At 36.8% G+C, this 26,107-nt stretch overlaps 1 long non-coding RNA gene across 2 annotated transcripts in view; it reads left to right on the plus strand.

Annotated features, from left to right (window-relative positions):
• LOC127559478 (uncharacterized) overlaps positions 1–26,107 on the plus strand; it is a 95,354-nt gene that overhangs the window by 54,578 nt on the left and 14,669 nt on the right. Inside the window, exons 3-4 of one of the 2 annotated variants that reach the window (XR_007953141.1) lie at positions 12,513–12,704; positions 21,840–22,014. This is a non-coding gene — a long non-coding RNA (uncharacterized LOC127559478). The remainder of the gene's footprint in view (positions 1–12,512; positions 12,705–21,839; positions 22,015–26,107) is intronic. The other variant, XR_007953143.1, reaches the window with a different exon arrangement.

Here is a 26,107-nt window from a genome sequence, read left to right on the forward strand (position 1 = left end):
GACCTAAAGAACATGAAGCATGTAGGTGATATGCAAGATAGAACACGAGACCTAGAGTTAGAAAGTTCTGAATTCAAATGTGGCCTTACTACCTGTATGACCCTGAACAAGTCATTTAATCTCTGCCTTAGTTTCCTCAACTGTAAAATAAGGATAATAATAGCACCTATCTCACAAATTTGTTGTAAATATAAAATGAGATATTTGTCTCTAGCTTACCGTTGTGTGTGGTCCATAGAAGGAACTATAATAATGCATATTTCCTTCCCCACACTGATGGGATGGAGGAAGGGAGGGAGAACAGAGAGATAGACAGAGACAGAAACAGAGATGGAGAGAAAAGAGACACAGAGAAACAAAAACAGAAACAGAGACAGAAAGGAGACATACAGAGAGACAGAGGGAAAAGGAGAAACAAATATACAGAAAGAAATAGAGACAGGGACAGCAGGGAGAGAAAAAGAAAAGAAGGAAGGAAGTGATGTAAACTGAGATCAAATGATGAGGTCAGGGAACCAAATGATGAGGTGTGAGAATTGGGGTGGGAGATCCCCTCTGGTCAGAGCTGCAGGTCCTATGTGAAAGAATTCACAAACTTGAAATCTGTGGTAAAAGGAATTTTATTTCCCCTAAGAAGACAGCTTGCTAGGAAGTCAGTCTTCTTAGTAGGCAGGGAATAAGTAAAAGTGGGTTACATTGAGAAGATATCTTCACCAGTGTGCAAGGTCCTGTTAGAACATTTGCAAAGATTTGGGGTTCAGAGTTGTCTTTTATTAGCCGTCTGAAGCTTGGGGCTTCAATTCAATTCAAAATTGAATGAGATTATTTAACTGGGAGTTTGAGCCACTCATTGTTGATTATGCTCCAGACCTAGATCTCAAATTGAAAAGAAATTACTTATCTTGGGAGTTTGAACTATTGGGAGTGGTTCAGGACTATTTTCAATTCAATAGAGGGTGTAAGCATGTCCCTCGCTAAGATCTCCAACTGAATGAGACCACCTAACTGGGTTCCCTGAAGGGTGGGCCTCTTTCAGAGGAGAGTTTGAGACTCAGGAACTTCCCCCGAGAAGGGGGACAGTTTCAGAGTTCACCCAAAATTAAAGGGACACAATTTACATCATTTCCTCCCTAAAGATCTCAGTTTACATCAGAAGGAAGGAAGGAAAGAAGAAAGAAGGGAAGGAAAGAAGGAAGGAAGGAAGGAAGGAAGGAGGGAAGGAAGGAAGAAAGGAAGGAAGGAAATGAAGGAGAGAGGGAGGGAGAGAGGGAAGGAGAGAAGAAGGAATGAAAGGAAAAAAGAAAAAGAAAGAGACAGAGAGAGAACACTACATTAGGCTTACAAATTATAGATTATTCCAGAAGGTTTAGTGCACTTTTAACTTAAAAACCTTTAAACTGCATTAAGACTTTGAAGACACCCTGGATAAGAAGACAAAGACAGTTTCTACCCTGAAGGAACCAAAATTCTAAAGGGGGAAGACAACATAGGAAAGGGAGTTAGAATTCAGAAGTGTGGAGAGGAGGTACAGCAGAGTAGCAAAGAGAGGATGAAAACATTAGAAAAGGGAGCAAAAAAAAAAAAAAGGCCCATGTAGAGTTCAGGATCTTGGAGAGGTATCCAAGCCAGTAATCCAAGGCTAGTGTCAAGGATAGCATCAGAATTCAGGGTTTCTGATTCCAGGTCCTGCCCTCATACACCGGGCTACCTGCCACACCCACTTCATACCAACCTTCCAAGGCTTTGTGATGGGAACATTCAATAATTCCCCACCAAAACCTGGGAAGGCAGTGGGAAGAAAAGTTGTTCTTTTTATTTCATGGTTTATTTGAGACTGACATTGTTTGACATAGTAGAGAGAAGGTTGGGCTTGAAGCCAGCAAAACCTGGCTTTAAATCCTACCTCAGACCCCCAGGTACATAATGCTAAACAATATTAGTCTCTCTAAGCCTCAGTTTCCTCATCTATAAAGCAGTGATAATAATTGCCTTTGTCTTATAGGGTTGTTGTGAGGATCAAATTAAGTATGTATGCATGGCATTTTGTAAATCTTAAAACACTATATAAATATCAGTTGTAACAAAGAAAACCCAAAGGAATCAAGCCTACTTGTATATGTATAGGCCCCTCTCCATACTAATATATTCTATGGAAAAAATAACACCTGCTCTTGCTAGAAGCATTCTATTTTCCAATCAGTACAGATTCATGAGAGAGTTCCAAAACAAGTCCCTTTCCAGAAATAAACAAATGAAAAATGACACTTACAAAATGTCTTTACTTCGGTTGGTGGCTGGACTCCAGTCTAGGGGTGTGAGGGTCCTGCTGACCTCTACTCTGGCCAGACCACACATATGGAGGACTATGTGATCACAATAGCTCTGGGTACCACATTTTAGGAAGGACACTGAAAAGCTGGACTCTGCAAAGCAGTAAGGATTAATGGATAGAATAGTCAGTTCAAAGTCAAGAATGCCAGGTCCAGTGCTTGACTCTAACATTTTATGGCTATGTAATCATAGGTCAGTCACTCAAATTCCCTAATCTCAGGCAACCCTCTTTGGAGGTAAGGTGTGGGGAGAAATAGCTTCTGAGCCTTTCTTACTCTAAATTAGAGGATTCAGTGATTCTAAAACTTTGGAAGCCTTGGCCAATATGGTCTCCAACCTATTTCCAGAATGATTTCTTTCCTTTTGTTTTTCCTTTTTTTTATTTAGAAGCAATCCAGGTTAAGTTACTTGCCCAGGGTCATATATCTAGTAAGTGTCTGAGGCTGGATTTGAACTCAAGTTCTCCTGAATTCAGGGCCACTGCACCTCCTCTCTATCTCCCACACTGATTTCAAAAACCATAAAGTTCAAGAGTCTGGAAATGGAACCATCAAATGAAAGAATGGTATTTTATCAGAATTCTGCATTATCCAGAAGACAGAGAAAGTGCCTTTTTCTCTACAAATTCCACCACTCACTCTCCAGATTTTCTCATGACCCCTTCTTCCCTTCCACTCCTAATTTTTCATCTTCCTTTTTTTTGCTGAGGCCAATTGGAGTTAAGTGACTTGCCCAGAGTCACACAGCTGGGAAGTGTTAAGTGTCTGAGACCAGATTTGAAGCCAGGTCCTCCTGACTTCAGGGCTGTTGCTTTATCCACTGCACCACCCAGCTGCTCCCTCATCTTCCTTTTATATGTTATCTTTATCCTCTCCTTCCCCCCTCCCACCCTCAATATATTGGAATGTAAGCTCCTTGAGGGCAAGGACTTTTTGGTTTTGCTTGTATTTGTACTCTTAGCCCTTATCATAGTCCTTAGAGTCTCTAAGTCTCAGGCAACTCTATGTGACAACCTGACAATAATAAGTATAAAATAAATGCTCTGTGGACTTGACTTGATTTCATATCATATCCTATAATGTTCTTTATATTCTAGCCAAACTCTCCTCATGCATGACACTGAACCTCCCACCTCTGGGCATTTGCTCAGCCTGTCCCCCATCTGAAATATCTCCCTTTACCTCTGTCTGTTAGAATCCCTAGCTCCATTCAAAAATGAATTCAAGCTCTGCCTCCTACAAAAGACATTTCCTGATTCACCCTCTTCTTAGTGTTTCCTCCTTCCCCCATCTGAAATTACTTTGTATTATTTATTGCATATTTTTTTTCATAATGCATAAAATGTGCATTATTTAATGCATATACAACATTTATGTCTCTAGACATGCATATACAAATATTGTATATTATAAATATCATATGTTATATATGCATAAATACATATAAATATACATGTATTTATATGCATACATATTATATATGTAAATATATTTAAGATATGTATTTATGTAGATATACTTTTTTCTTTCTTTCCCTGTGAATATGTTCTCCCCTGTAAGTTCCTTAAAAGAAGAGACTTTCCTCTTTGTCTTTTCTTATCCCTAGAAATTCCTGGACACAGTTAACAACTGATAAATGCTTGTTAAGTTGAATTGATTTGAACTGAATCAGTCCATTAATGACTACTCTCTGCATCCATTTAACTAGTTCCAAATTCACCTAATTGTACTATCGTTTTGCCACCATTTGTTCCACTTTTCCACAACAGCATGAAAGGGCTCTATCAAATGTTCTCCGCCAAAAGTGACATATTCTAGATCCCCAACATTCCTCTGATCTGCCATTAACAATCGCAGATAAAATTATTCTGCTATGATCTGCTCTTGAAGAAGTCCTGCTGATCCTCCAGCATCATTAAGTCTACATGCTCGCAAAGCATCTTTCAAACCCTTTCCTTTGTTTGATTTTGCTTGACCCAAGACTTCCTGATCTCATATTTACTTTTCTGGGAAATCTTCCAAATCTCACTTCTAAAATCTTCCATATTCATTTTCACAGAACTGCAAAAATAAGCATGGACTTCCATAAGAGGTCATAGATACACAAATGTTACACAATCATGCAGTGACTAAGGAATATGATAGTTCTGTTTTTCCATTTTTACAGCCCCCATGTAGATATTCATTATCTACTTCTTCATTCCCATTTCTCAGCAAGTGCTTTCTAACAGCACATGGAGTGTTGTGAGTTAAAGACACACCAAGAGAAAGACACATCTTACAACATTCTGGTGTGATGAGTAGTTTTACAGGAAAATTTAAATATCTAACAACAGCGAGGGCATTAGTAATGATTTTTTTTGTTTTTTTCTTCCCAGATGTGTAAATAAGATGAATCTCCCTGCTTTAAAAAGAATAAAAGACAGCAACAAAAAAGCTATCTATGAACCACAGGCTAAGGAAAGAAAACCATTGTTTCTGTCTGAAGCAATTGGGGCTCCTCGGCTGGCATGATGCCTTCCATCGACACTATTAGGGCATTGTTTCCCAACCAAACAGTGCACTAATAAGTAATAAAAGGTAGAGGAATGAGTCTTGTGCCATTTTTCAGATGTTATTTAAAACCCTGAAAAGCAGTGACAAATCTAGTTCTCTGAGACCAGAGAGAAGTATTTATTTCTAGAGCTGATTTTGACATAGTCACTTGCCATTTTATTTCCTGTTGTTTTATGGTTGGGCAAGATATGCATTTCTAAAAATATGTGTTTGGAAGCATGTATTAAGCACCTATTATATACCCAGCACTGTGTTAAGTGACAGGGATATGAAACAAAAATGGAACAGTACTTGACCTGAAAGAAATCTTAATTCTCAAAGGAATAAATGTAATATATACATGAAATAAATCCAAAGTAATTTCCAAAAGGTAAGCTAAATAATTAGGAAAGTAAGAAAAGGTCTCCTATGTGAGATGTGACTAAACTGAAACTTTAAATGATCTGGAAATTCTAAGAAGGGAAGGGAAGGAACCAAAACATTACAGGAATGGGAGACTGACAGGCGAGGGACAAAAAGGATAAGTTGGACAGTTTGGTAAGAGACAAGTGTGTGAGGGAGCAGTCACCTAGTCTGGAGGCTAAAATTTAAGTGAATCTCAGAAGTAAAGTTTGAATTTTTTATGTGTGAATTTGAAGTTGATTTGGGACTTTTTTTTGCTGATAGGAAATAAAGTAGGAAGGATAAGAAATTGTTATAGGATTATGTGAAATTCAGCCTAAGCTAGAACTGAGGACACTCACCACACATTGTCTCTTTTTTATTTCAGCTGTATCTAAGGTCCTCAATTCTGCCTCTTAGAAAACCTTGTTTCTTCAAAGTTCAGCTCGAGGGTCACTGCCTCCAGAAGGCCTTTCTTCCTCACCTCCTAAATATTTTCCCCTTCCCAACTTCCCTTTTGTCATGGAGAGCAATGCCATCTTCCACTCCCTCAGAATCACAATCTAGGAGTCACTTTCCTCACTATCTCTCTCACTCATTATCAAGGCTAAGGCCTATTGATTTACCTTTGCAATATCTCTCAAATATGCCCCCTTCTCTGCTCTGACACTGCCATCATTTTAGTAACCGTGGGTTATTGCAGTAGCCTGCCAGTGAGGCTGCCTGTTTCAAGCCTCTCCCCAGTCCAATTCATTCTCCATTTGGGTGTCAGAGTGCTTTTCCTAAGACTCAGCTCTCCCTTCCTCCTACTCAATAAACTTCAGTGGCTTCTTATCACTTCCAGGATCAAATACAAAATCTGGTATTCAAAGACCATCCTATCTATGAAATCTAATTAGACATTAATCCATGTCACACACTCTTCAATCCAGTGATACCAACTTCCTTGCTATTCCTGGCATTTTTCTCTGTTTGTGCCCCATATCTTGACTCTCTCCTCACCTCTGTCTACTAACTACCCTATTTTCTTTAGGTCTCAACTAAAATTCTGTCTTCTACTGGAAGACTTTCCCAACATCTTATAATTCGAGTGCCTGTCCTCTCTTAAATATATTCTATAATATATTGTTTGTACATATTTCTCTTTGCTGTCTCTCAGATTAGATTATAGGATCCTTGAGGGCAAAAACTCTCTTCTGTGTCGTTTTATTTCCTCAGCACTTAGTAACATGTCTGATACATAGTCATACCACCACAAAGTCAGTGTCTGATGAATAAGCATTTATTTATCTGATCCTTATTGCTAGAACTTTTCTCACTCTCCCCCAAAAAACAACTGCCTTTTATTTATTATCGTCACAAAGTTATATATGTATATTATGTCCCCTATAAAATTCAAAAGTATTATGGATAGGAATTATTTTGTTTTTTCTTCATGTTCCCAACACATAGCATAATAACTGGCATATATTAGGCACTTAATAAATGCCTATTGGTTGTTTCAGGCAAAATAATGAACAAGAATGAAACCACCTATAATTCGCTGATTTTTTAAAAATATTAAAATTACTCAATTTCTGCACTATCAGCTTTGTTACTAAGACCTTTCTGTCTCAGCAGCCAGATATGACAAGTAGGAACAAAGTACAGAAAATGTACCTTAAAAGCAGCTCAAACACTACAGTGGGTGGGCTATGAGATCTTTTATAATCTAAGGTCCTTAAGTATCTCATTAAAGGATAGAAATGGCATCCTAGCTACCATGGGCTTTCCCATTTACAGCCAAATGTTTACTTGCTCTAATCCTGAAACTGGACAAACACCAACTATCTTGAGGAGAGCAAGAGCCAAGTCTCTGGGCTAATTAGGATGAAATAGTTTCCCAATACCTACTCTCTATTATTCACAGTTCCATATTTATGGAATACTTGTGGGCATGGCATCATCCTGGGCACTCTTGCCACTCATGATGTACAAACGCATAAGGAATCATGACTTCTCTTCTTGCCTTTTTTTTTTAAGCCACACTAAAACTCTTGCCCTATGGAAAGCCCACAATAAATAACTCTCTGCCTCTGGAAGTATTCCATCTGGAACTTCAGAAACCTCAAACAATGGCTTTCAGAATTTTGGATGCTTTTATTTGTTTCTATTTTCTTTAAATATCAGATAGTTTCATCTCTTCAAAATGCTTCTGCTAATTATCTAATTTAACATTATTGGTCAAGATCACAAAAATGTTGAGATAATGGCCATTTCATCAATTATTCCCAGTGGGGAGTATTTCTTGCTTTTAAATGGGCCTTCCACTATTAAGTTCATCTGCATTCTTAGTGAGGTCTTTCTTGCTGTCAGGTTTGGCAAATACAAAAACACTTTACATGGAGTTCTCACCCACCCCACCCCCCCCCACACACACACAACTTGTAATTTGAGTTTCACATAATTTTTTTTGTTTTTACAATCCCAGAGTTTTTGCCCTATTTGAACAACCATTCAATTCATCAAGCAAATATTAAGTATGTACAATGTGCTTAATACTGTAGATTAAAAAACAACAACAAAAAAAAAATTATACCATGCCTGCCTCAAGGAGCTTATAGTCTGTTATGGGGATGTAATATGTACACAAATAATAAAATACAAAATGCATACAAATTACATACAAAATTTGAAAAACACCATTAGCAAATGGAGGAATCAGAAAAACTTCTTGAAAGAGTTAACATGAATCTTAAGGGATCTAGGGATTCTAAAAGGTGATAATAAGCAAGAAGAGGATTCCAGGCATAGGGGACAATATGTGCTAAGTCATGGAGGAAGGAGAAGGAATCTGATAAGAAAAAGAAGTAAAACAATTTGGTTAAAGGTAGAGTTGGGGAAAGGCAATAATATATCAGCCTAGAAAGATGGATAGAAGTCAGTTTGGGGAATATATTAAATGCCAAAAAGAGGTACTTATATTTTTTTCCTAGAAGCAATAGGGAATTGCTGAAATTTTCTAATCAGGGGATTGACAGATATGGTAAGGATTTATAATTTAGGACCATCAATTTGTCCATTGGCTACATGAAGAATGAATTAGAGAGGTGAAGACACAATACAGGCAGACCAATTAGGAAGCTATTATAAATAACTAAATCAAAAAGAGATCAAGATTTGAATTGGAATGAAGAGATGGAAGGTGTGATATTCAAAATCAAGTCAACAAATATGGAGTTCACATGTCCACCCTAGTCAGCCACAATTTTTCAGAAATATATATTCTTCAAATCTATATGTTATTTGGCTGAAAATAGAAAACTAGACTAGTAAAACAGATTAGATAAGAAAGAATCAGAGGAGATGAATTCAGTAACCCAACAAGCAGTAAATTAAAAGTAAAATGACTTGGGGAAAGGTTCCTATTAGACAAAGACTGATTGTCCTCAGGCAGCTGGGCAGAAATTAGGTTTAGAACAACATCTTAAAACATATGCCATGATGAGCTTAAAATGGATATGTGACCTGAATATTAAAAGTCACACCACAAAAAAAGAAAATTAGGTCTGATACTTTTCTGAGTTATGACTAGAGGAAAGGGTTTTTAACTAAAGAAGGCACAAAGGTGATCACAAAAGATAAAATGATCATTTTAGTTACATGAAACTGAAAAGGTTTTATACAAGTCAAAGCAAGGCAACTTGGATAAGTAGGGAAGCTAACATTTGAAAACAAATCTTATTAGGAAATAGCTGTGGTAAGGATTCAATATAAAATAATAACAGTAACAGTAACAATAAGTACTGTTTAAAAAGCACATTGAGTTTTGCAAAACACTTTACAAAAATTATCTCATATCTTCAACAATACTCCTGGACAGTAGCTATTATTAGTATTCCCCATCTTTCAAGAGGAAACTAAGGCAGAAAGAAGTTAAATTACTTGCTTAGAAACACATAACTAGTAAGAATTTAAAACTGAATTTGAACCCAGATTTTTCCATTCCATCCATTGCACCCACCTTTTTATTTTTCCCATGTATAGGAATCTGACATAAATATATATGACCCATAACCATTCTCCAATTAAGTGATCAAAAGATATGAATAAACAGTTCTCAGAAATACAAGTAATCAGAAATAAGCTGAAGATTTGCTCTACATCACTAATAATAAAAGTAAATAAAAACAACTTTAAGGTTTCACACCAAATCTAGAAAATTGACAAGGATAGAAAAAGTCAATTCTGGAAGACTGTGGAAGAAAAATACCCTTACTAACCCTTCTTTTGGGAGTAAAACATTAGAGGTATGGAACACTGCATGTACTGTATTCAGTATTTATTGATGTTGGCTAGTTGGTTGAACTGTTCTTTTTTTTCCTTGTTTACTTTTTTTTTGTATTGGAAGAACTTATTTTGAAATTGAGATTATATAAAAATCAAAATATAAAAATTAAAGTTATTAATCACTCCAGAAATTCAAATGTCTACACTAGATCCTATAAAGAGACACAAAAGAAATAGAAAAGGAGATTCTTGTTTTTGAGGAACGTAAAATCTTAGTTGTTCTTACCCAGTGACATGCAAAATGATGTACCTTGAAATTGTGTTAATAAAGCATAGATGTGCAGGGGAAAAAATTGGGTGCTGAAAGGGGAAGGCAGAGAAAGCTGAGGTTAACAACAGATACAGATTTTGAGCTGAGTTTTGAAAGGGGAAGAGATGTAGGCAAATGAGTAGAGGAAGGAATTTCAGAACATAGGAGGATATATTGGAATGAAATGAGTAAATCTAAAACTCATTTATTACTTAACCATTTTATTATTCCCACTCATTGTAGGCACACCAAATGGGAATGAGCAAATTTATCTAAAAAACAGATCTGTTTAAGTGGAACAAAGAACCTATTAGTTCTAAAACTAACTAGCCTTTTGGTTGGTAGAATGGGCTTCTGGATTCGTAAATGGGCCGAGATTTGAAGGTCAAACAAAGGTATTTGGTTTCATATTACAGGCAATAGGAAAATTACTCTGGATTCTTAAACTGAAGTGTGAGATAACAATGGAGTTTAAGCCATCTGGTCTAGCAGCAACATGCTAAATAAATTAGAACAATAAAAGGCTGGTAACAGATACTAACTAGGAAGCTATTATGATGATATAACCATAAGAAATAGCAGGTAACATTTACAAACACATGTACCACTTTTATTCTGTTTCAAAGAAAAACACATTAAGAAAAATTAAAACCTTTATTTGTCTTTATCTTAAGAGTCTAAGAGATGGTAAGGAGTAGAAGAGCCAGATGATTGGGTTTTTGAATTGAGAGATACCATTGGGAATCCGAAAGTGTTGGTGCTTCTCACAAACCCCTAAAGAGAAAAAGACTCTTTCTTTGGCATCCATTTTGCATAAAATGCTTTGAGATTAATCTGCCTGGTTTCTGGATTCTTGATAATTCTTTTCATCCTCTGAATTGTCTTTGGGTGAGTTAGGTGAATATGTGCCCATACACACCTGCTTCATTGAGTACCTGCATGGGAACTAAGAAACTAATTTATCCATATCTGTGAAGATCTGGATGAGTTCTATTTGGAGGGTTTTGTTTTTGTTTTTTGTCTTTTTTGGGGGAATAAACTCCAGATGTGTCTAAAAGAAAAAGAAAACCCAAGTCAGCCTTCTGTGTGAAACCACAGAGCTGGGGATGAGTAGGGGTGGAAAGGGCCATTTTGGAAGGAAATTGGGGCAATGCATGTATGTGTATATATGTGTGAGCACGCGCATATACCTATGTGCATATATACTCACATATTAATGTATGTGTATGTTATATACACAGTTTATATATAGTATAAATATAATATACATGTCTGTGTTTATTTATTTATTTATTCCATTTATTTACACATGCACATGTTTTTTTTTTTATCCCAATAGAATGCAAACTCCTCAAGGGCACAAACTCTTTTCATTTGAGCTTTTTTTCTCCCATGTTTACTGTACCTAGCATATAGCATTTACTTAACAAATACTTGTTGAAATAATCAATTCAGTATGATAAGCATGAGGATGCATGTCCCTGGAATTAAGAAAAGTTTCAGGTAGTCAGTCCATCAACAAGCATTTATTAAGCATCTACTATGTGTCAATAGCATGCTAAATGCTGGAGATGCAAAAAAAAAAAGGCAAAAATAGTCTCTGTCTTCAAGAAGCTCACATTCTAATGGAGGAGACAGCATGTAAATAAATAAATATATTTAAGATATTTGCAGAATATACAGAAGGTCATCACAGAGGGAAAGGTGCTAGTAACAGTGGCCACCCCAAAACAGCATATACTTAAGTCCTAAAGAAAGCCAAGAGGTAGAAGTAAGACTCAAGTGCATTCCAGGCAAGGGGGACTGCTAGTCCAAAGGCATGGAGAGCAGAGAAGTATTATAAATGAAGAACAGAAAGGAAGTCAGTGTAGCTGGATGTGTACTGAATATATACTGAAAAGCATAAGAAAACTGGAAAGGTAGGAAGAGTTTTAAATGGACTGTTTTTTATTTTGAAGATAATATAATGAAAAATAGTTATAACAAAAAAATCAAACAGAATTGTTTCTTGAATAAAACCCCTAAGTGAGAGGGGGAAGCTCCCATTGAAGCAAAGAGAAGAGGGTGGGACATAGTTTACTTATTGATTCGTCCACTCATTTTCCTTGGCCCTAAATTTGGAGCAATGATGGGAAACTGTAGAAAGCAAATTTCAGCTCTTTTCTTCTCAGTATGCAAAAATTGCCCAAGAATTAAGAAGATTCAATAATATAGTGAGTCATTGCAGAATTTAGTAGAGTCACCCTCACTAGAGGTTTACAAGCAAAAGTTAGATGGATCCCCAGCTGGAGGGGAATTCAAATTCCAGTATGTGAAGAACAAAATGGATTTTCCATACCTTTTTTATGTAGTCATTCTGTAACTTCCCTATGACCTCTGACAAATTAACTAGCTATATGATCAGAATGAGTCCCAATATTCTCACCTATAAAATGTAAACAATAATAATACAATTAATATTCATCTTGTCTAACTCACAGTGTGGTTTTGAGGCTACAGTGAGAAAATACCAAGCTCTTGGAAAGCTTTAAAGTGCCAAAGAATAAAAAAATAAAAAACTCAAGTTGTCATCCTTAGTACTTCTCATCTATTTATTGTGATTATTAACATTTTCTTCCCATCACACATACTTTCCTCCCTTAACATGGACTATCTTTTTTAAACAGGCGAAAGAACACAAATGAAAAAAAAAGTAACACAATCTAAGAAAAAACAGTAACTATTATCAACTGTGCAAATGGGCCAGAAAGAATAGAGAGAAAACTCACAGTGAATTTGGCTGTTTGCCCACTGAACTGAGAACGCGTCACAGGACATCAATTTCAGGGAGCCTGCAGCGACTCCATACTCCAAACAAGGTCAGTAAAAGATGGCAGATGCACAAGCAAATAGGTTCCACCTCCCCATGCATAATACTCATTGCATGCCCATTTGGAGAGGCTCTAGGCCATGCTGGTTTCATAGTTTTATAAATCTAGTATGTGCATGACATGGTGACATGTTGCTCCATGCAGAGTGTCAGCATAAAGGAGTAGTTTGGAACTCAACCAGGCATCTCATTAAAGTGAAAAATTGGGTCTGAAATTTTGGATGAATACACAGATATCCCTAAGACCTCAGGAAAAGCTGTAAATGGAGAGGAATTTGTCTCTACTCATGTCCAGCCTATGGCCTGAGTATTATATAATAGGTCGAGTCATTTCCCTGGATGCAGAGATTTGAAATATGTTGCAATTACCGCCCGGCCCATGTCAACTGAGAGGAAAACAAAACATTTGAGGACCATCTTGACTGCCTCCCAGACTCGTCAATAACCCAATCTCATGCTGGTGATGACCAATCAGTGGCTAGTGGGATAATGAGGCTGCCAGCTTGGTCTAAGGAACAGGAGGGGGAAATCTTTGAAAGCCTTAGTGCCTGGCTAGTAATTAGTTTCATCACCGCAAGTCATACCAAACTCAGAAGAGCCTCCATTTTAATTGGCTCACAACAATATTTGAGAGCAATATTTTTAATAAGATAATTTTTTTTCCTACTGAATACAGAAATAATGAGAAAGGAAATAAGGGTTATATTTCAAAATGAGTCAACATCTTTACAGGGAAGTTAAGAATCTCACCTATTTAGCAGAAACCAACCCTAGTGTTCCCTTGAAACTGAATTTTTCTTTGGTAAAAGTGTTTGAAAGTTCAAGCAGTATGTTCTGGGGTAACTAGTTAAATGGGGTAAATGGTTAAAATTAGCCTGTGTAGCAGACATTGTGCTAAACTCTGAGAAAAAAGGACAAAAACAAAATTCCCTTCAATCAAGGAGAATTATCTCCTATCTTCTATCAGAAAGCCTTCAGCTGTCAAGGTTGACAGTAATCCCTTCCCACAGCCACCAGTTGAAGGAGACCGGTAGTCTCAATCCAAGCACTAAGAGATAAGAATCATAAGTATACCAGTCCTACAGCCATGTTAGCGACAACATTTACAAACATCATAGACATATATAGATATCATGAAGGGACTTAAAATCATATTGGGAACATCTAGGTGGCAGAATGGATAGAACACAGCCCTAGAGCCAGCAGAACCTAAGTTCAAAGCTGGTCTCAAATGTTAGCTGTGTGACCCTGGGCATGTCACTTAACCTCAATTACCTCCAATTGGGGAAACTTCCTCATCAAGAATGTCTCATGTGGGAGTGATAGGTTCTCTCAATCAGAAACCTTCAAGCAAATAAATAACCATTTGTCAGAGATAAGAGGCAATCCTTGTTAAGATAGGTAGATAGGTCATTAGATAATAAAGCCCTGAGTTCTTTCCAAATTTGAGACTGGGATTTTGGAAAGGTTCCATTTCCAGATTTCAATGGATATTTCAAGTTAGATATCCCACAGGCATTTTAAACTAAATATATTCATTATCTTCTCCCCAAGCCCTTCCCTCTTATGGACTTCCCTATTACTATCTAGGGGGCAGCTAAGTGGTGCAATGGATATAGAATCTTGAGTCAGGAAAATTACTCTTCTTTAATTCAAACGCTACCTCAGCTGTATGTCCCTGGACAAGCCACTTAACACTGTATGCCTCAGTTTCCTCATTTGTAAAATGAGTTGGAGAAGTAAATGGCAAGCCATTTGAGTATCTTTGTCATGAAAAGACCCACATAGGGTGACTAAGGGCCAAACATGACTAAAATAACTCAACAAAAAAAAATTATCATCTAGATTTTCATTATCATCATTGTCATCCTCTATCAACCAATGCTGTTTCTACTTTCATGGCATCTCTTGTAGATGCTTCTTTCTTCCCATTCAGGTAACATCCTACTTCAGAGACTTCATCACATCTTGTCTGAACTGCTGCAATAGCCTCTCTCCTTGCCTCAAATCTTTGCCTACATGAATTCATCTTCCACTAAGCCACCAAAGTAGAGGAGGATGAATTCATCTTCCTAAAGCCAAAGAGCTTGGACCATTTCACTCTTATGACTCAATAACTCATTGTGGCTCCCAATTACCTATAGGATCAAATATAAAGCCCTCCATTTGCACTTACAATTCTTAACAAGCTGCCCCTTTTCTGCATCCTTTTGCTCTACTTCCTTTACACTCTGTAATCCAGTTACACTGGCCTATTTGCTATTCCTTGTGATGCTCATTGCACAAAATACTCCATCTCAAATTGAGAGGATGCCCATTAATTGGGAAATGACTGAACAAACTGGTATATAAATGTCATGGGATATAGTTGTGCTACAAACAATGATGAGAAAACAGAAAAACCTGGGAAAGCTTATGTGAATTGATACTGAGTGAAGAAAGCAAAACCAGGAGAATGTATACACTAACAGCAACATTATACAATAATCAACTATGATTGAGTTTACTCTTCTCAAGCTATACAATGATTTAAGACAAAAGACTCATGATGAAAAATGCTTTCCACATCCCAAGAAATACTATGGAGTCAGAGTGCAGATTGAAGCATACTATTTTCACTTTTATATAGTTTTTTTTTCTTTTTGTTTTGTTTCTTCTTTCACAAGATGACTAATATGGAAATATGTTTACATGATTTCACGTATATAATCTAAATCAAATGCCTTACCTTTTTATGAGGGAGAAGGGAAAGAAGGGAGAAAATTTGGAATTCAAAATCTTATAAAATCTTTATAAAATTAATGTTTAAAATTATCTTCATATGCAATAGGAAAAAATACCATTTAAAAAAACCTCATCTCCCATCTCCAGGCTGATAACCAGCACATCATTCATGCCTGCCATGTTCTCCTTCATTCCTCACCTCTTGGTTTTCCTTCACATTCAGATCCTATCTTTATCAAGAAATACTTGCTGTTCCCCTCACCTATTGATGCCTTTGCTGTAGTGTGCTTTCTAGAGTCCCCACGTTGGGGTGCCAAAATATACCATCTGAACTAGCTCTCTGGAGGACCTCAGGACCAGCCCAAGTGCTTGGTCTTAAGTACAATTACATCACCACACCACACTGAGCATGTACCAACTATAGAACCATTACATCACCACAGCAAATGCTAACTATAAGTACCCTGCTATTGATATGTAAATGCATACTTACTGTAAGTATGCCTGCTTCAACAAGAACACAGGTGGTCATGCCACCTTGACTTCTCAGGAAAGCCAAGAATCCTTAGGGGAGATGGGGAGCCAAACCCGACATTGTCAGCAGGTTCCTTCCCTCTGGGCTGAAGGGTCTTACACACCTAGAGTTCCCCTACTGTCTACACTTTGCCACTGATATTACCATCCATCTATTCAGTGCATATTTTACATGATACTCATATACATTGCCTTCCAGATTAAAATATAAAAAGGGCAAGGATTATTGTTTTATCCCCAATATTTAGCATCATACATACAATGAATACTGAATAAATGTGTATTGACTTACTGACAAGAAGGTAGATAGAGAAGATCAATAACTATTTTTATTTAAATTGCATCTTTTAGGGCAAAGAGAATCCCTGAATCAGGAAGGAAGCTGAGCCAGATGCTCTCTAAGCTCCTCCCCAACTTTACACTTCTAGTTATGGGCAATTTTCCTATTTTTTTTTTCCTTACAAAATGTAGATCCAGAATTGAGCACAATAATCCAGATATGGTTTGACAAGAAGTACAATGAGATTTGTTCTTCCTTTCTTATGAATACTCAAACCCCACCTAAAAGCCAATACAACAGCTAATAAATACATTATTAGCATTTTTTATTATCTCCTCTCTTAGTTGCTAGAGCTAGTGATTCTAGCTAGACTCCTTCTGATCCTTCCTTCTACCTTCTCACCCCTTCAAATAATGTTTCCCTAAGGAGCAGTCATTCTCTGGAGGATATATAGGACACATGCAGATTCTACAAGCAGGAAAAATACATATAGAAATGAAAAGTGGGGCAGAACCAGCTACCAGACAAACTAGCATAAAGATTTCCAATAATCCAGGATTGAATGAGATTGTTTCCAATGGTCTTACTCTATGTCTTTGCTGAGAGAACTTTCCAGTGAGTCTTGAAAGGGGCTAATATGACTTGGGACCAGTGAATCACAAACAATCTCTGACATCTCATCTGTATTTATAGCCAATGTTTGCATACCCATCTACATGTCAGTCTATGATTAGGAGTTTGGAGCAATTTCTATACTGATGGACCAGTTCCCTTAATCAGGATATTCAATGATGGATTTTGAAGATTCATTTTTAATACACTGTGTATCATCAGAACTAAAGCCAATCAATAAGCTTACTATATAAGAAAAACACAGTTAAACAAAGGAGAGATTTCCCAATTTAAGAAATATAAATGAGGTTGGCTCCATACTGAACATACGTTAAAAAAAAAAAAAAAAAAACTGTGATAGAATACACATATAACTTGGCTCTTCCCTGTAAAAACTTAGTGTTGTGAGATTATACTATATAATTTACACAAATAGGGCCATTGTAAATAATTCACAGTAGCTACTTTCTAACAGAGAGGTTATGGATTCGAGATACAGAATGAGACACATTTTTGGACATGGACAACGTCCAAAGCTATTTTGCTTAACTGTTTATATTTGTTACAATAGTTTGGTTTAGTTTTTCTTTCTTTTTCTCTTAAATAGAGAAAGAATAAATTTTCATTAATTGAAAAATAAATGAAAAATTAAAAAAAATTAGTCTTCTTCAGTGTGGCACTGTGTGAAATTTAAATGACATCCTTAAGAAAAAAAAACACAGACATAATTATTTCATTTATTTGGTAAAGAATAGTATCAGCATTGCACATGGCTGACAGGTCAAGATGTGTATTGGGTTGAATTGAGCTGAGTGAATACAGAATGAGGGGAAAGAAAATCAAGTTCGATCAATAACTCGTTATTGAGGGCCAACATTGTATGAGGCAATGGTTTACACAGGACTATACAAAGGTGACTGAAAGGCGACTCCTACTAGAGAATCAGCTCTTACTGATGATCAACAGAGAAGAAAAAATGTCACATGTACTAAGACAGGGTTTTTTCATATTTTAGCCCCCACGCTAAAACATCCCATAATCTTTTCTTATGTCAAAAACCTTTATGGCAATTGGATGAATCCCGTGATGTATTTTCCCTTGAATATCATGTGTGCTATTTATTAAAGAAGGAAAAGTTAAATTTTAGTTTGAAGTGAAAATATTTTTTCCCATCTAAGTGGATGCAGCCCCTGTTAAAAAACAAAAACAAAAAAACCTGTTTTAGTCTAAAGGATGGCTTTTCCCAGTATGATTCAGCTGAATAAGAGATACAACAGACCCTAAGATATGCCTGTTGGCCTAATGTACTCAGGAGGCTCATTTCCAAATGAAAATGACACAAGAAATGTCATTTCACCTTGTACATGAAAACAGTGGTGTCTGTTGGTCACTGAGTAGTTAGCCCAGGCAGCAGAAGGAGCCCACTTATGGGTGAATTGACAGCAAAGCATGTTGGATTCTATTCTTAGACAAAGCAGAAATATTTCAAAGGAGCAAGCTGAAGACACACCATAGCTGTGACCCAGGGGCATGGCCAATGACCAATTTTCCACTTCATACCAATTCATCATACCCCATATCATGGAACTGCTGGCGTAAGAATTTTAAAGGTACAAATATGGAGACTTGCTTAGTACTTTCAGATCAGTGATTCCAAATTGTAATGATAATAATTTATCACATTTACATAGCACATTACAGCTCAGAAATGGCTTCTCTCAACATTGTGAGAAAAGTACTCTAAGTATTCATATCCTTTGGAAAGTGGAATCAGAGAGATTATGTAACATAGTTTGCCCAAAGCCACACAGCTACATATTGTCAGAACTGGCTCTTTTGAGGCTAAAGAGAATTCATTTTCCACTGTGCAATCTTGCTCTCCATGGTAGGTACTTAACACTTGTTCAGGGACCCCTGATTCCCACATCTAGAGTCTGTTTCTATTCATATAGGTAAATCTGTGTGCTATACCTGAGTTCAAATTCTGCCTCAGATACTTACTATCTGAATGGACCTAAACAAGTATCTTAACCTCTATTTCCCTTAGTTTTCTTAACTGAAAAAATGGGAATGATAATGGTACCTATCTCTCAGAGTTTAGGGAGAATCAAATGAGATAATAATTGCAAAGTAATTAGCACAGAACCTAGCATGTAGTAGACATTATATACATGTTAGTTATTATTATTGCTAAACACATGCAAAATTGGGTTCTTCCTGGTTTCTGATAATGAACAAGGGAGAGATCATTAGCTCCAGAATACTATACCCACCTTTGCTTCAGCCCCTAGAATCATAGAATCACAGAAGCTAAAAGACTTCAGACTTCATCTAACCCAATCCTCCCATGATATAGACGGAAAAACTCTGTTACTTACCTAAAGTCCAAAACCTATATAATAAGATTACGAGACTACACCTGAAAGAAACCATAGAGACTAGGCAATCTAACTTGCTCATTTTACAGATAAGAAAACTTGAGGCCCCAAAATCAGGCCTCCAGTACTATATAAGCCTCTTTTAAAACATATTTTTTCATTGTTGTCTTTGTTTCCCCAACATCTAGCGCAATATCTTTCACATAGTAGGTGTTTAACTGAATTCCCTAAGTTACATAGCTAATTAATAGCAGATAGTGCTAGAATCCAGGCTATCTGTCCTCATATTTAGTGTTTTATCCACTCTTCTCTGGCATATTGGGACCAAACCTTGATTCTACAACTTTCCACTTGTTTCTCCATTGTTCTTTGTAATTGAATTTCTGAAGCTGCCATTTCCCAGAAAAGAGTAATTGACAACAGGTTTCCATGACCAGAAATGTAAAAAACCCCAAATACTTATACTTTTCAACTTTAAGTAATGATATCTCTTATTTTTATAGTTCTGAAGCTTTTTTTTTCCCCCATTATATAACTATCACTTTTTTTAATATAACTTTTTATTGACAGAACATATGCCTGGATAATTTTTTACAGCATTATCTCTTGCACTCACTTCTGTTCCAGCTTTTCCCTTCCCTCCCTCCACCCTCTCCCCTAGATGGCAGGCAGTCTTATACATGTTAAATATGTTACAGTATATCCTAGATACAATATATGTGTGCAGAACTGAACAGTTCTCTTATTGCACAGGAAGAACTGGATTCAGAAGGTAAAAATAACCTGGGAAGAAAAACAAAAATGCAAACAGTTTACATTCATTTCCCAGTGTTCCTTCTCTGGGGGTAGCTGCTTCTGTCCATCATTGATCAATTGGAACTGAATTAGATCTTCTCTTTGTTAAAGAAATCCACTTCCATCAGAATACATCTTCATATAATACCATTGTTGAAGTGTATAATGATCTCCTGGTTCTGCTCATTTCACTTAGCATCAGTTCATGTAAGTCTCTCCAAGCCTCTCTGTATTCATCATTTGTTACAGAACAATAATATTCCATAACATTCATATACCACAATTTACCCAACCATTCTCCAATTGATGGGCATTCATTCATTTTTCAGTTTCTAGCCACTACAAACAGGGCTGCCACAAACATTTTGGCACATACAGGTCCCTTTCCCTTCTTTAGTATTTCTTTGGGGTATAAGCCCAGTAGTAGCACTGCTGGATCAAAGGGTATGCACAGTTTAATAACTTGTTGGGCATAATTCCAGATTGCTCTCCAGAATGGTTGGATTCATTCACAACTCCACCAACAATGCATCAGTGTCCCAGTTTTCCCACATCCCCTCCAATATTCATCATTACTTTTTCCTGTCATCTTTAACTATCAATTCTTAAATGACACCTCCTCTTTAATAGGATTTTCCTTTATAGCAATACTACAATTAAACAAAATAAATCAAAATATTGACCACATCTGACAACACATGCCACATTCTGTATCTATAGTATACTCCTCTGAAGCAAGATGTGGATCACCTCCATCAGTCCTCTGGAGGCAAAATTAGTTATGGCATTGATCAGAATTCTGAAGTAAGCAACTGCACCTTAGAAGATTTTTACACCCTATTCATATTTTTTTTTTTTAATTTGGAGTGCTTAAGTGCCATCTCCTACTTTCCTGATCCCCAATCTGCCCTAAGCCCAAAAACTACCCTTTCCTTTAACTACCTACACATGTACGTATTTGTAGTTGTTGTTTACTTGATCAGTCATGTCCAACTCCTTGTGATCCCATTTGGGGTTTTCTTGGCAAAGATACTGGCTTGGTCTGTCACTTCCTTCTCCCATAGATATGGCTTCCCTTGACAGAACATAAACTCCCTGAGGACAGGGAGGGCTTCACTTTTGTTTGTCATAGTATCACAGCATTTAACACAGTATCTAACTTGGTCTAGGTGCTTGATAACTGCCGGTTGATTCACTGTCATTTCCTCACTTGATCCCCATCCTTTATCTTATGTGATTTAAGTTGTCTCAGAACTCAACTCCATGTTTGTACACCATGGCCCTGGCAAAAGACAACATCTCATCTATTTTCCCTTAATCTGTTAAAATCATCCTGCACCCACCAGAGCAGCAGAGAGAATGAGAGATGTAGCATCATTTACAGAAAATGGTACATTCAAGAATAATGGAGTTCCACTATGGAAGCCTCTCCAACCAGACTGGCTAGACTCGTTAGCAGGTGGATTAGACCAGCTCTCTAAATAGCCATGTGTTATTTGGCAATCAGCCCTGTTAGTCAGGAGTTATTGATCGATCTGGTAGATTACTGCAATCGCTTCTTAAATGCTCAAAGATTAAGAGACGGTCTCCACTATCTTCTGTCATGTCTCTCAAAGGAAAACCAGGAGAAGCGATACAAAATGAAAAACAGCAGGTAATACCATCTGAGACGCCTTATTAAAAACATGAAGTGCCAGTCACTCTTGCTTTTATTAAGTCTACTTTTCAAGCTAAATGAGGGTTAGGTGAGCCGATTATAATACCAGTCACATCTAACTATTTCATTATCCATGTCCTACAGCAAGATAGTCCCCAGAATGCCTTTTGAAAGCTCCCGAGCCTGGCAGCAGGCTGAATATAATGAACCATGTTACAAATGGGGACATGAGACGACAGAGCTGAAGAAGGAGCCTCCTAGAAACTGTATGGCTGTAATTACTGAACGCTGGCTCAGTCTCAGTTGGCTCGAAACAAAGGTAACCACCTTTAGTGGGTTATATTTCCCTTGGCTAGCAGAAAGGAAGCCATTCAGAAGCATGGCTATTTGGAATGCATGGTACATAAGCAAAATCATTGTCTGCTATTATTACTCTAATTTTGGCCTAGTTTCCAAGCCCACTCCTCCAACCCTTGCTCTTCCTCCACACTAACAATAGTCCTCACTGTGCAAATGAATTAGAACAGTGTAGCAGATTATTTTTATATTATGTGACCTAAGGCTGAAATGGTGAGAGTTATATTTCAAAGAGGTGGAGGAATAAGGAAAAGAATGCAAAAAGAAATTCCAGTTGTGCACATGCCAGCACTTTTTCCAAAAAAAAAAAAAAAAAAAAAATGGGGGGATGGGGCTAAATTGGAGTAAGAGAGAGGAAAATTGTTCATGAGGGTAAAGAGATCAAGTAGGAAAGAAAACAAAATCAGTAGGGTGGGAACATAAAAACTAGTCTATTCCATTCTCATTTCACTCTCATTTATTCCTATATTTATCCACATTTCCTTCTCTCTCCAACAAAGTTGATCCATCTCGCTGTTTGTGTTCACTTAATTTAATTAGATGGAGTTCTAAACCAAAATTTTTTTTTAAATTAATCACTTAATAATCATAGCAGGATCTTAAATTATGCAGAGAATCCCAAAATATTTGAACAGAAAAGGCACTTTGAGATCATCTAACTTTTATCCTACCACCACCACCCACACAACCCTTCATTTTACATCTGAAAATATTTAACCTAGGAAAAGTTAGTAATTTGCTCATGATAATGCACCTTGTAAATGGTACCAGTTGACCATTTTCAGACCATGTTTCCTATATTCCAATCATCTTCAACTCTTTCCTTCCAGATCCTGTACCCTGTACCTGGAACTCTAGGTTATGCTAAGTGAATCTTGCCCTGAACCAGGCCTCCACATCATTTTGTAATAACTCCTTCAAGATCCCTTTTATGTCCTACCTTTATTCATTAGACTCGAGGCTTCATGAGGGAAGATTCCTATTTGTTTATACTTTAAACCCAGAATATTGTTGTTAAATCATTGCAGTCGTGTTCAATTCTTTGTGACCCCATTTGCAGTTTTCTTGGAAAAGATACTAGAGTGGTTTGCCATTTCCTTCTCCAGCTTATTTTGTGGATGAGAAAATTGAGCAAACTGGTTTAAGTAACTTGCCCAAGATCTCACAGCTAAGAGGTGTCTGAGGCCAGATTGGAACTCAGAAAAATAAGTCTTCCTGACTCTCTAGGTTCAGTCCTCTATCCACTGTATCACCTAGCTGCTCTATACCATTACCAAATATTGATTTAGCTCCCACTTAAAAACATCCGTTAGTAGAGAATTCACCACCATATACAGCAACTCATTCTATTTTGGGAATAGTTTTCATGTTGCAAAACTTTTTCCTGATATCATGCCAAAAATATGATTTTTTGTAAGTTTTACTCATTACTTCTGACTTCTAAATTCAAGCATAACCCCACTTTAAACAGATATCATCATAAATAAAAGCATAGTATTAAAGGTGTCAACAGCTTTGTTCTGCTAGCCTTTATTTGCTGTCTATTGTTTCACCTTCAAATGTTCCTTTGTAGATCTAAGTTGGAACTTTTGCCAAATATTCTGTTTTGTTCAAATGCTTTTCATTTTCTTGGGAGATGGTATGACTCAGTCTACCACAAGTATTGATATGGGCATGCTAGGTGTGGTACAATGGATGAAGTGCCAGGCAAGAAATTAGGAAAACTGATCTTCCTGAATTCGAATCTAACCATAGACACTTAACAGGGCAAATCACTTAATCCTGCTTCTCTCAATTTCCCCATCTGCAAAATGAGCTAGAGAAGGAAATGGCAAACCACTCCAATATCTTTGTCAAGAAAACCCCCAAACCCTAAAAGGGGTCATGAAGAGTGGAACACAACTGAAAAATGACTAAACATAGTTACCATATCTCTTCTCTTGGTGAAATGTTTTTGGAGTATCTAGAAAATTCTTTAGTCATCAAACAAAATACAGCCTTAAGGGTTCTTCTTGATCAAGATGTCTCCCAATTGTATGTTAAAATTACACAGGACCCTTTGGGATATGTAGCTGCTGAAATATCTTTTTTTGATAATCAGTGATTTGTTCATGTTCACACATCTAGTAAGTGTCAGAGCCAAGGAACCAAACTTCAATTTCTTTTTTTCAAATTAAAAACTGGTTTACTTCCTATCTTCATTTTTCACTAGAATTAAAAATGGTTTTGCTTGTTTTGGTTTATTTTTAAATTACCAATTAACCTTGGAAAGTGAAAAGAGCCCTTTAAAAATTTCTGTCTTCTGGCATAAAGGACAAAAGGAAAGAAACAATCCTTTATTAAACACTATGTGCAGATACTGTGCTAAATGCTGTGGATACAAATAAAAGGAAAAAACAACATTCCCAGTTCTGCCTTCCAGGAGCGTACAATTCTAATGGGAAATATAAGAGCTGAAAGGGGAAAGGGGAAGAAGTAAGGAACACATGTGATGCTATCACATTGGTTTGAAGTTAGAAGTCTCTATAAAATGGAGGCTCTAGAAGGAACTCACCAATGGGAGAAGTAGGCAGACCTTAGAGAGAGATAATCCAGGTTGAGAAAATCCAGGAATGGTTCGGTATTCTAGGATGAGGAACCCCAGGCACTGAAGGAATGAGGTAGGAAGACACAGTGCGATTCTGAAGTCAAACACCAGGAGCAGGGATAAGATGGGAATGAATAACCCCATTTTTCAACTAGCTCATTTTATGTCTACTTCTACTTCTATAGCATTTATTTTTGCCACTCTTTAGTACCACTACTATTCTATCCATGGAGCAGAACAAAGTTGTTTTAATCTTCTCTCCTCAGAGTTACTAACCCACTTGTACTAGTATCCAGACTAACTGGCCTCCATTTTATCTGAAGAGCAAATTCAAGAAGAGTATATTCCAAGCTTCTCAAATATATGTTTACCCTCTCTAATAAACTCAAGAGGCATTAACTAAATAAACTAATCTTTGGAATAAGAATTATCCCTATCTACAAACTTATTCTTGTGTGGATGGACAATTGTAACAACTTCATATTCATATTCTTATGAGCAGCTATATAGCACAGTGGATAGATTTCCAGGCCTGAAATCAAGAAGACCAGGAATCAGGAAGAGTTCAAATCCAAACTCAGATACTTATTAGCTATGTGAGACTGAGCAAGTAAGTTAGCCATATTTGTCTCGGTTTCTTCATTTGTAAAATGAGCTGAAGAAGGAAATGGGAAACTAATCCATATCTTTGCCAAGAAAACTCTAAAAAGAAGTAATGAAGAGTTGGATGGGACTGAAAATGACTGAATACAATTTTCACATACCATTGCTGAGTTTCTTGTTGAAAGAAATATCTAAAACTACTGATTTATATATGGAATGAATAGCTTGGGTACAATTATTTTCTAATTATAACTCATCAAAAACCACAAAATGGATATTAAGGAAATATCTCAGAGAGCACAATTTGTATATGAGAATAAACTTAGCCAATAGTCTACTTATACTGTACATACACTTAAAGACGGACTTAAAGAATCAAGATCTCAAATGCTTTGTGAAGAAGGAGGGGAAGAGATGCTGGAGAAACAATATCAGGAAAGAAATGTGCAAATACACAAGCTTTGTCAACATTCTTTCTATTCAGATTTCAAAACTCGATCTAAGCACTTCCCAGGCTGGCTCAGCATGTTATTACACACACAAAAGAATTCAGAGGAAATTTGGCTGTCTTAAAAACAGAGCTCTTAAAACACAACATTAAAAGCATGTGGTAAATTTTAATTCAATAGAAGCCAGGATCCCAGATGTCCGAAAGTGATTATTCTTAGTGATTAAAAAAAAACATTTATTAAGTTTGCTGGTTAAAATCAAATGTTGATATCCACCAAAAGGAAACCAAACCCATGCGATCCTGTAGGGTACAGTCCTGGCCCCAGAAAGTTCAGGGGATATGAGTTTTGCAGGAAAGTGCTTCAGGTTCAGTTTATAATATTCAAATAATCAAGTATCAAACTGTCTTAATTGT

Source organism: Antechinus flavipes, chromosome 4 (assembly GCF_016432865.1).
Source record: "Antechinus flavipes isolate AdamAnt ecotype Samford, QLD, Australia chromosome 4, AdamAnt_v2, whole genome shotgun sequence".
Classification (NCBI taxonomy): Eukaryota; Metazoa; Chordata; class Mammalia; order Dasyuromorphia; family Dasyuridae; genus Antechinus; species Antechinus flavipes.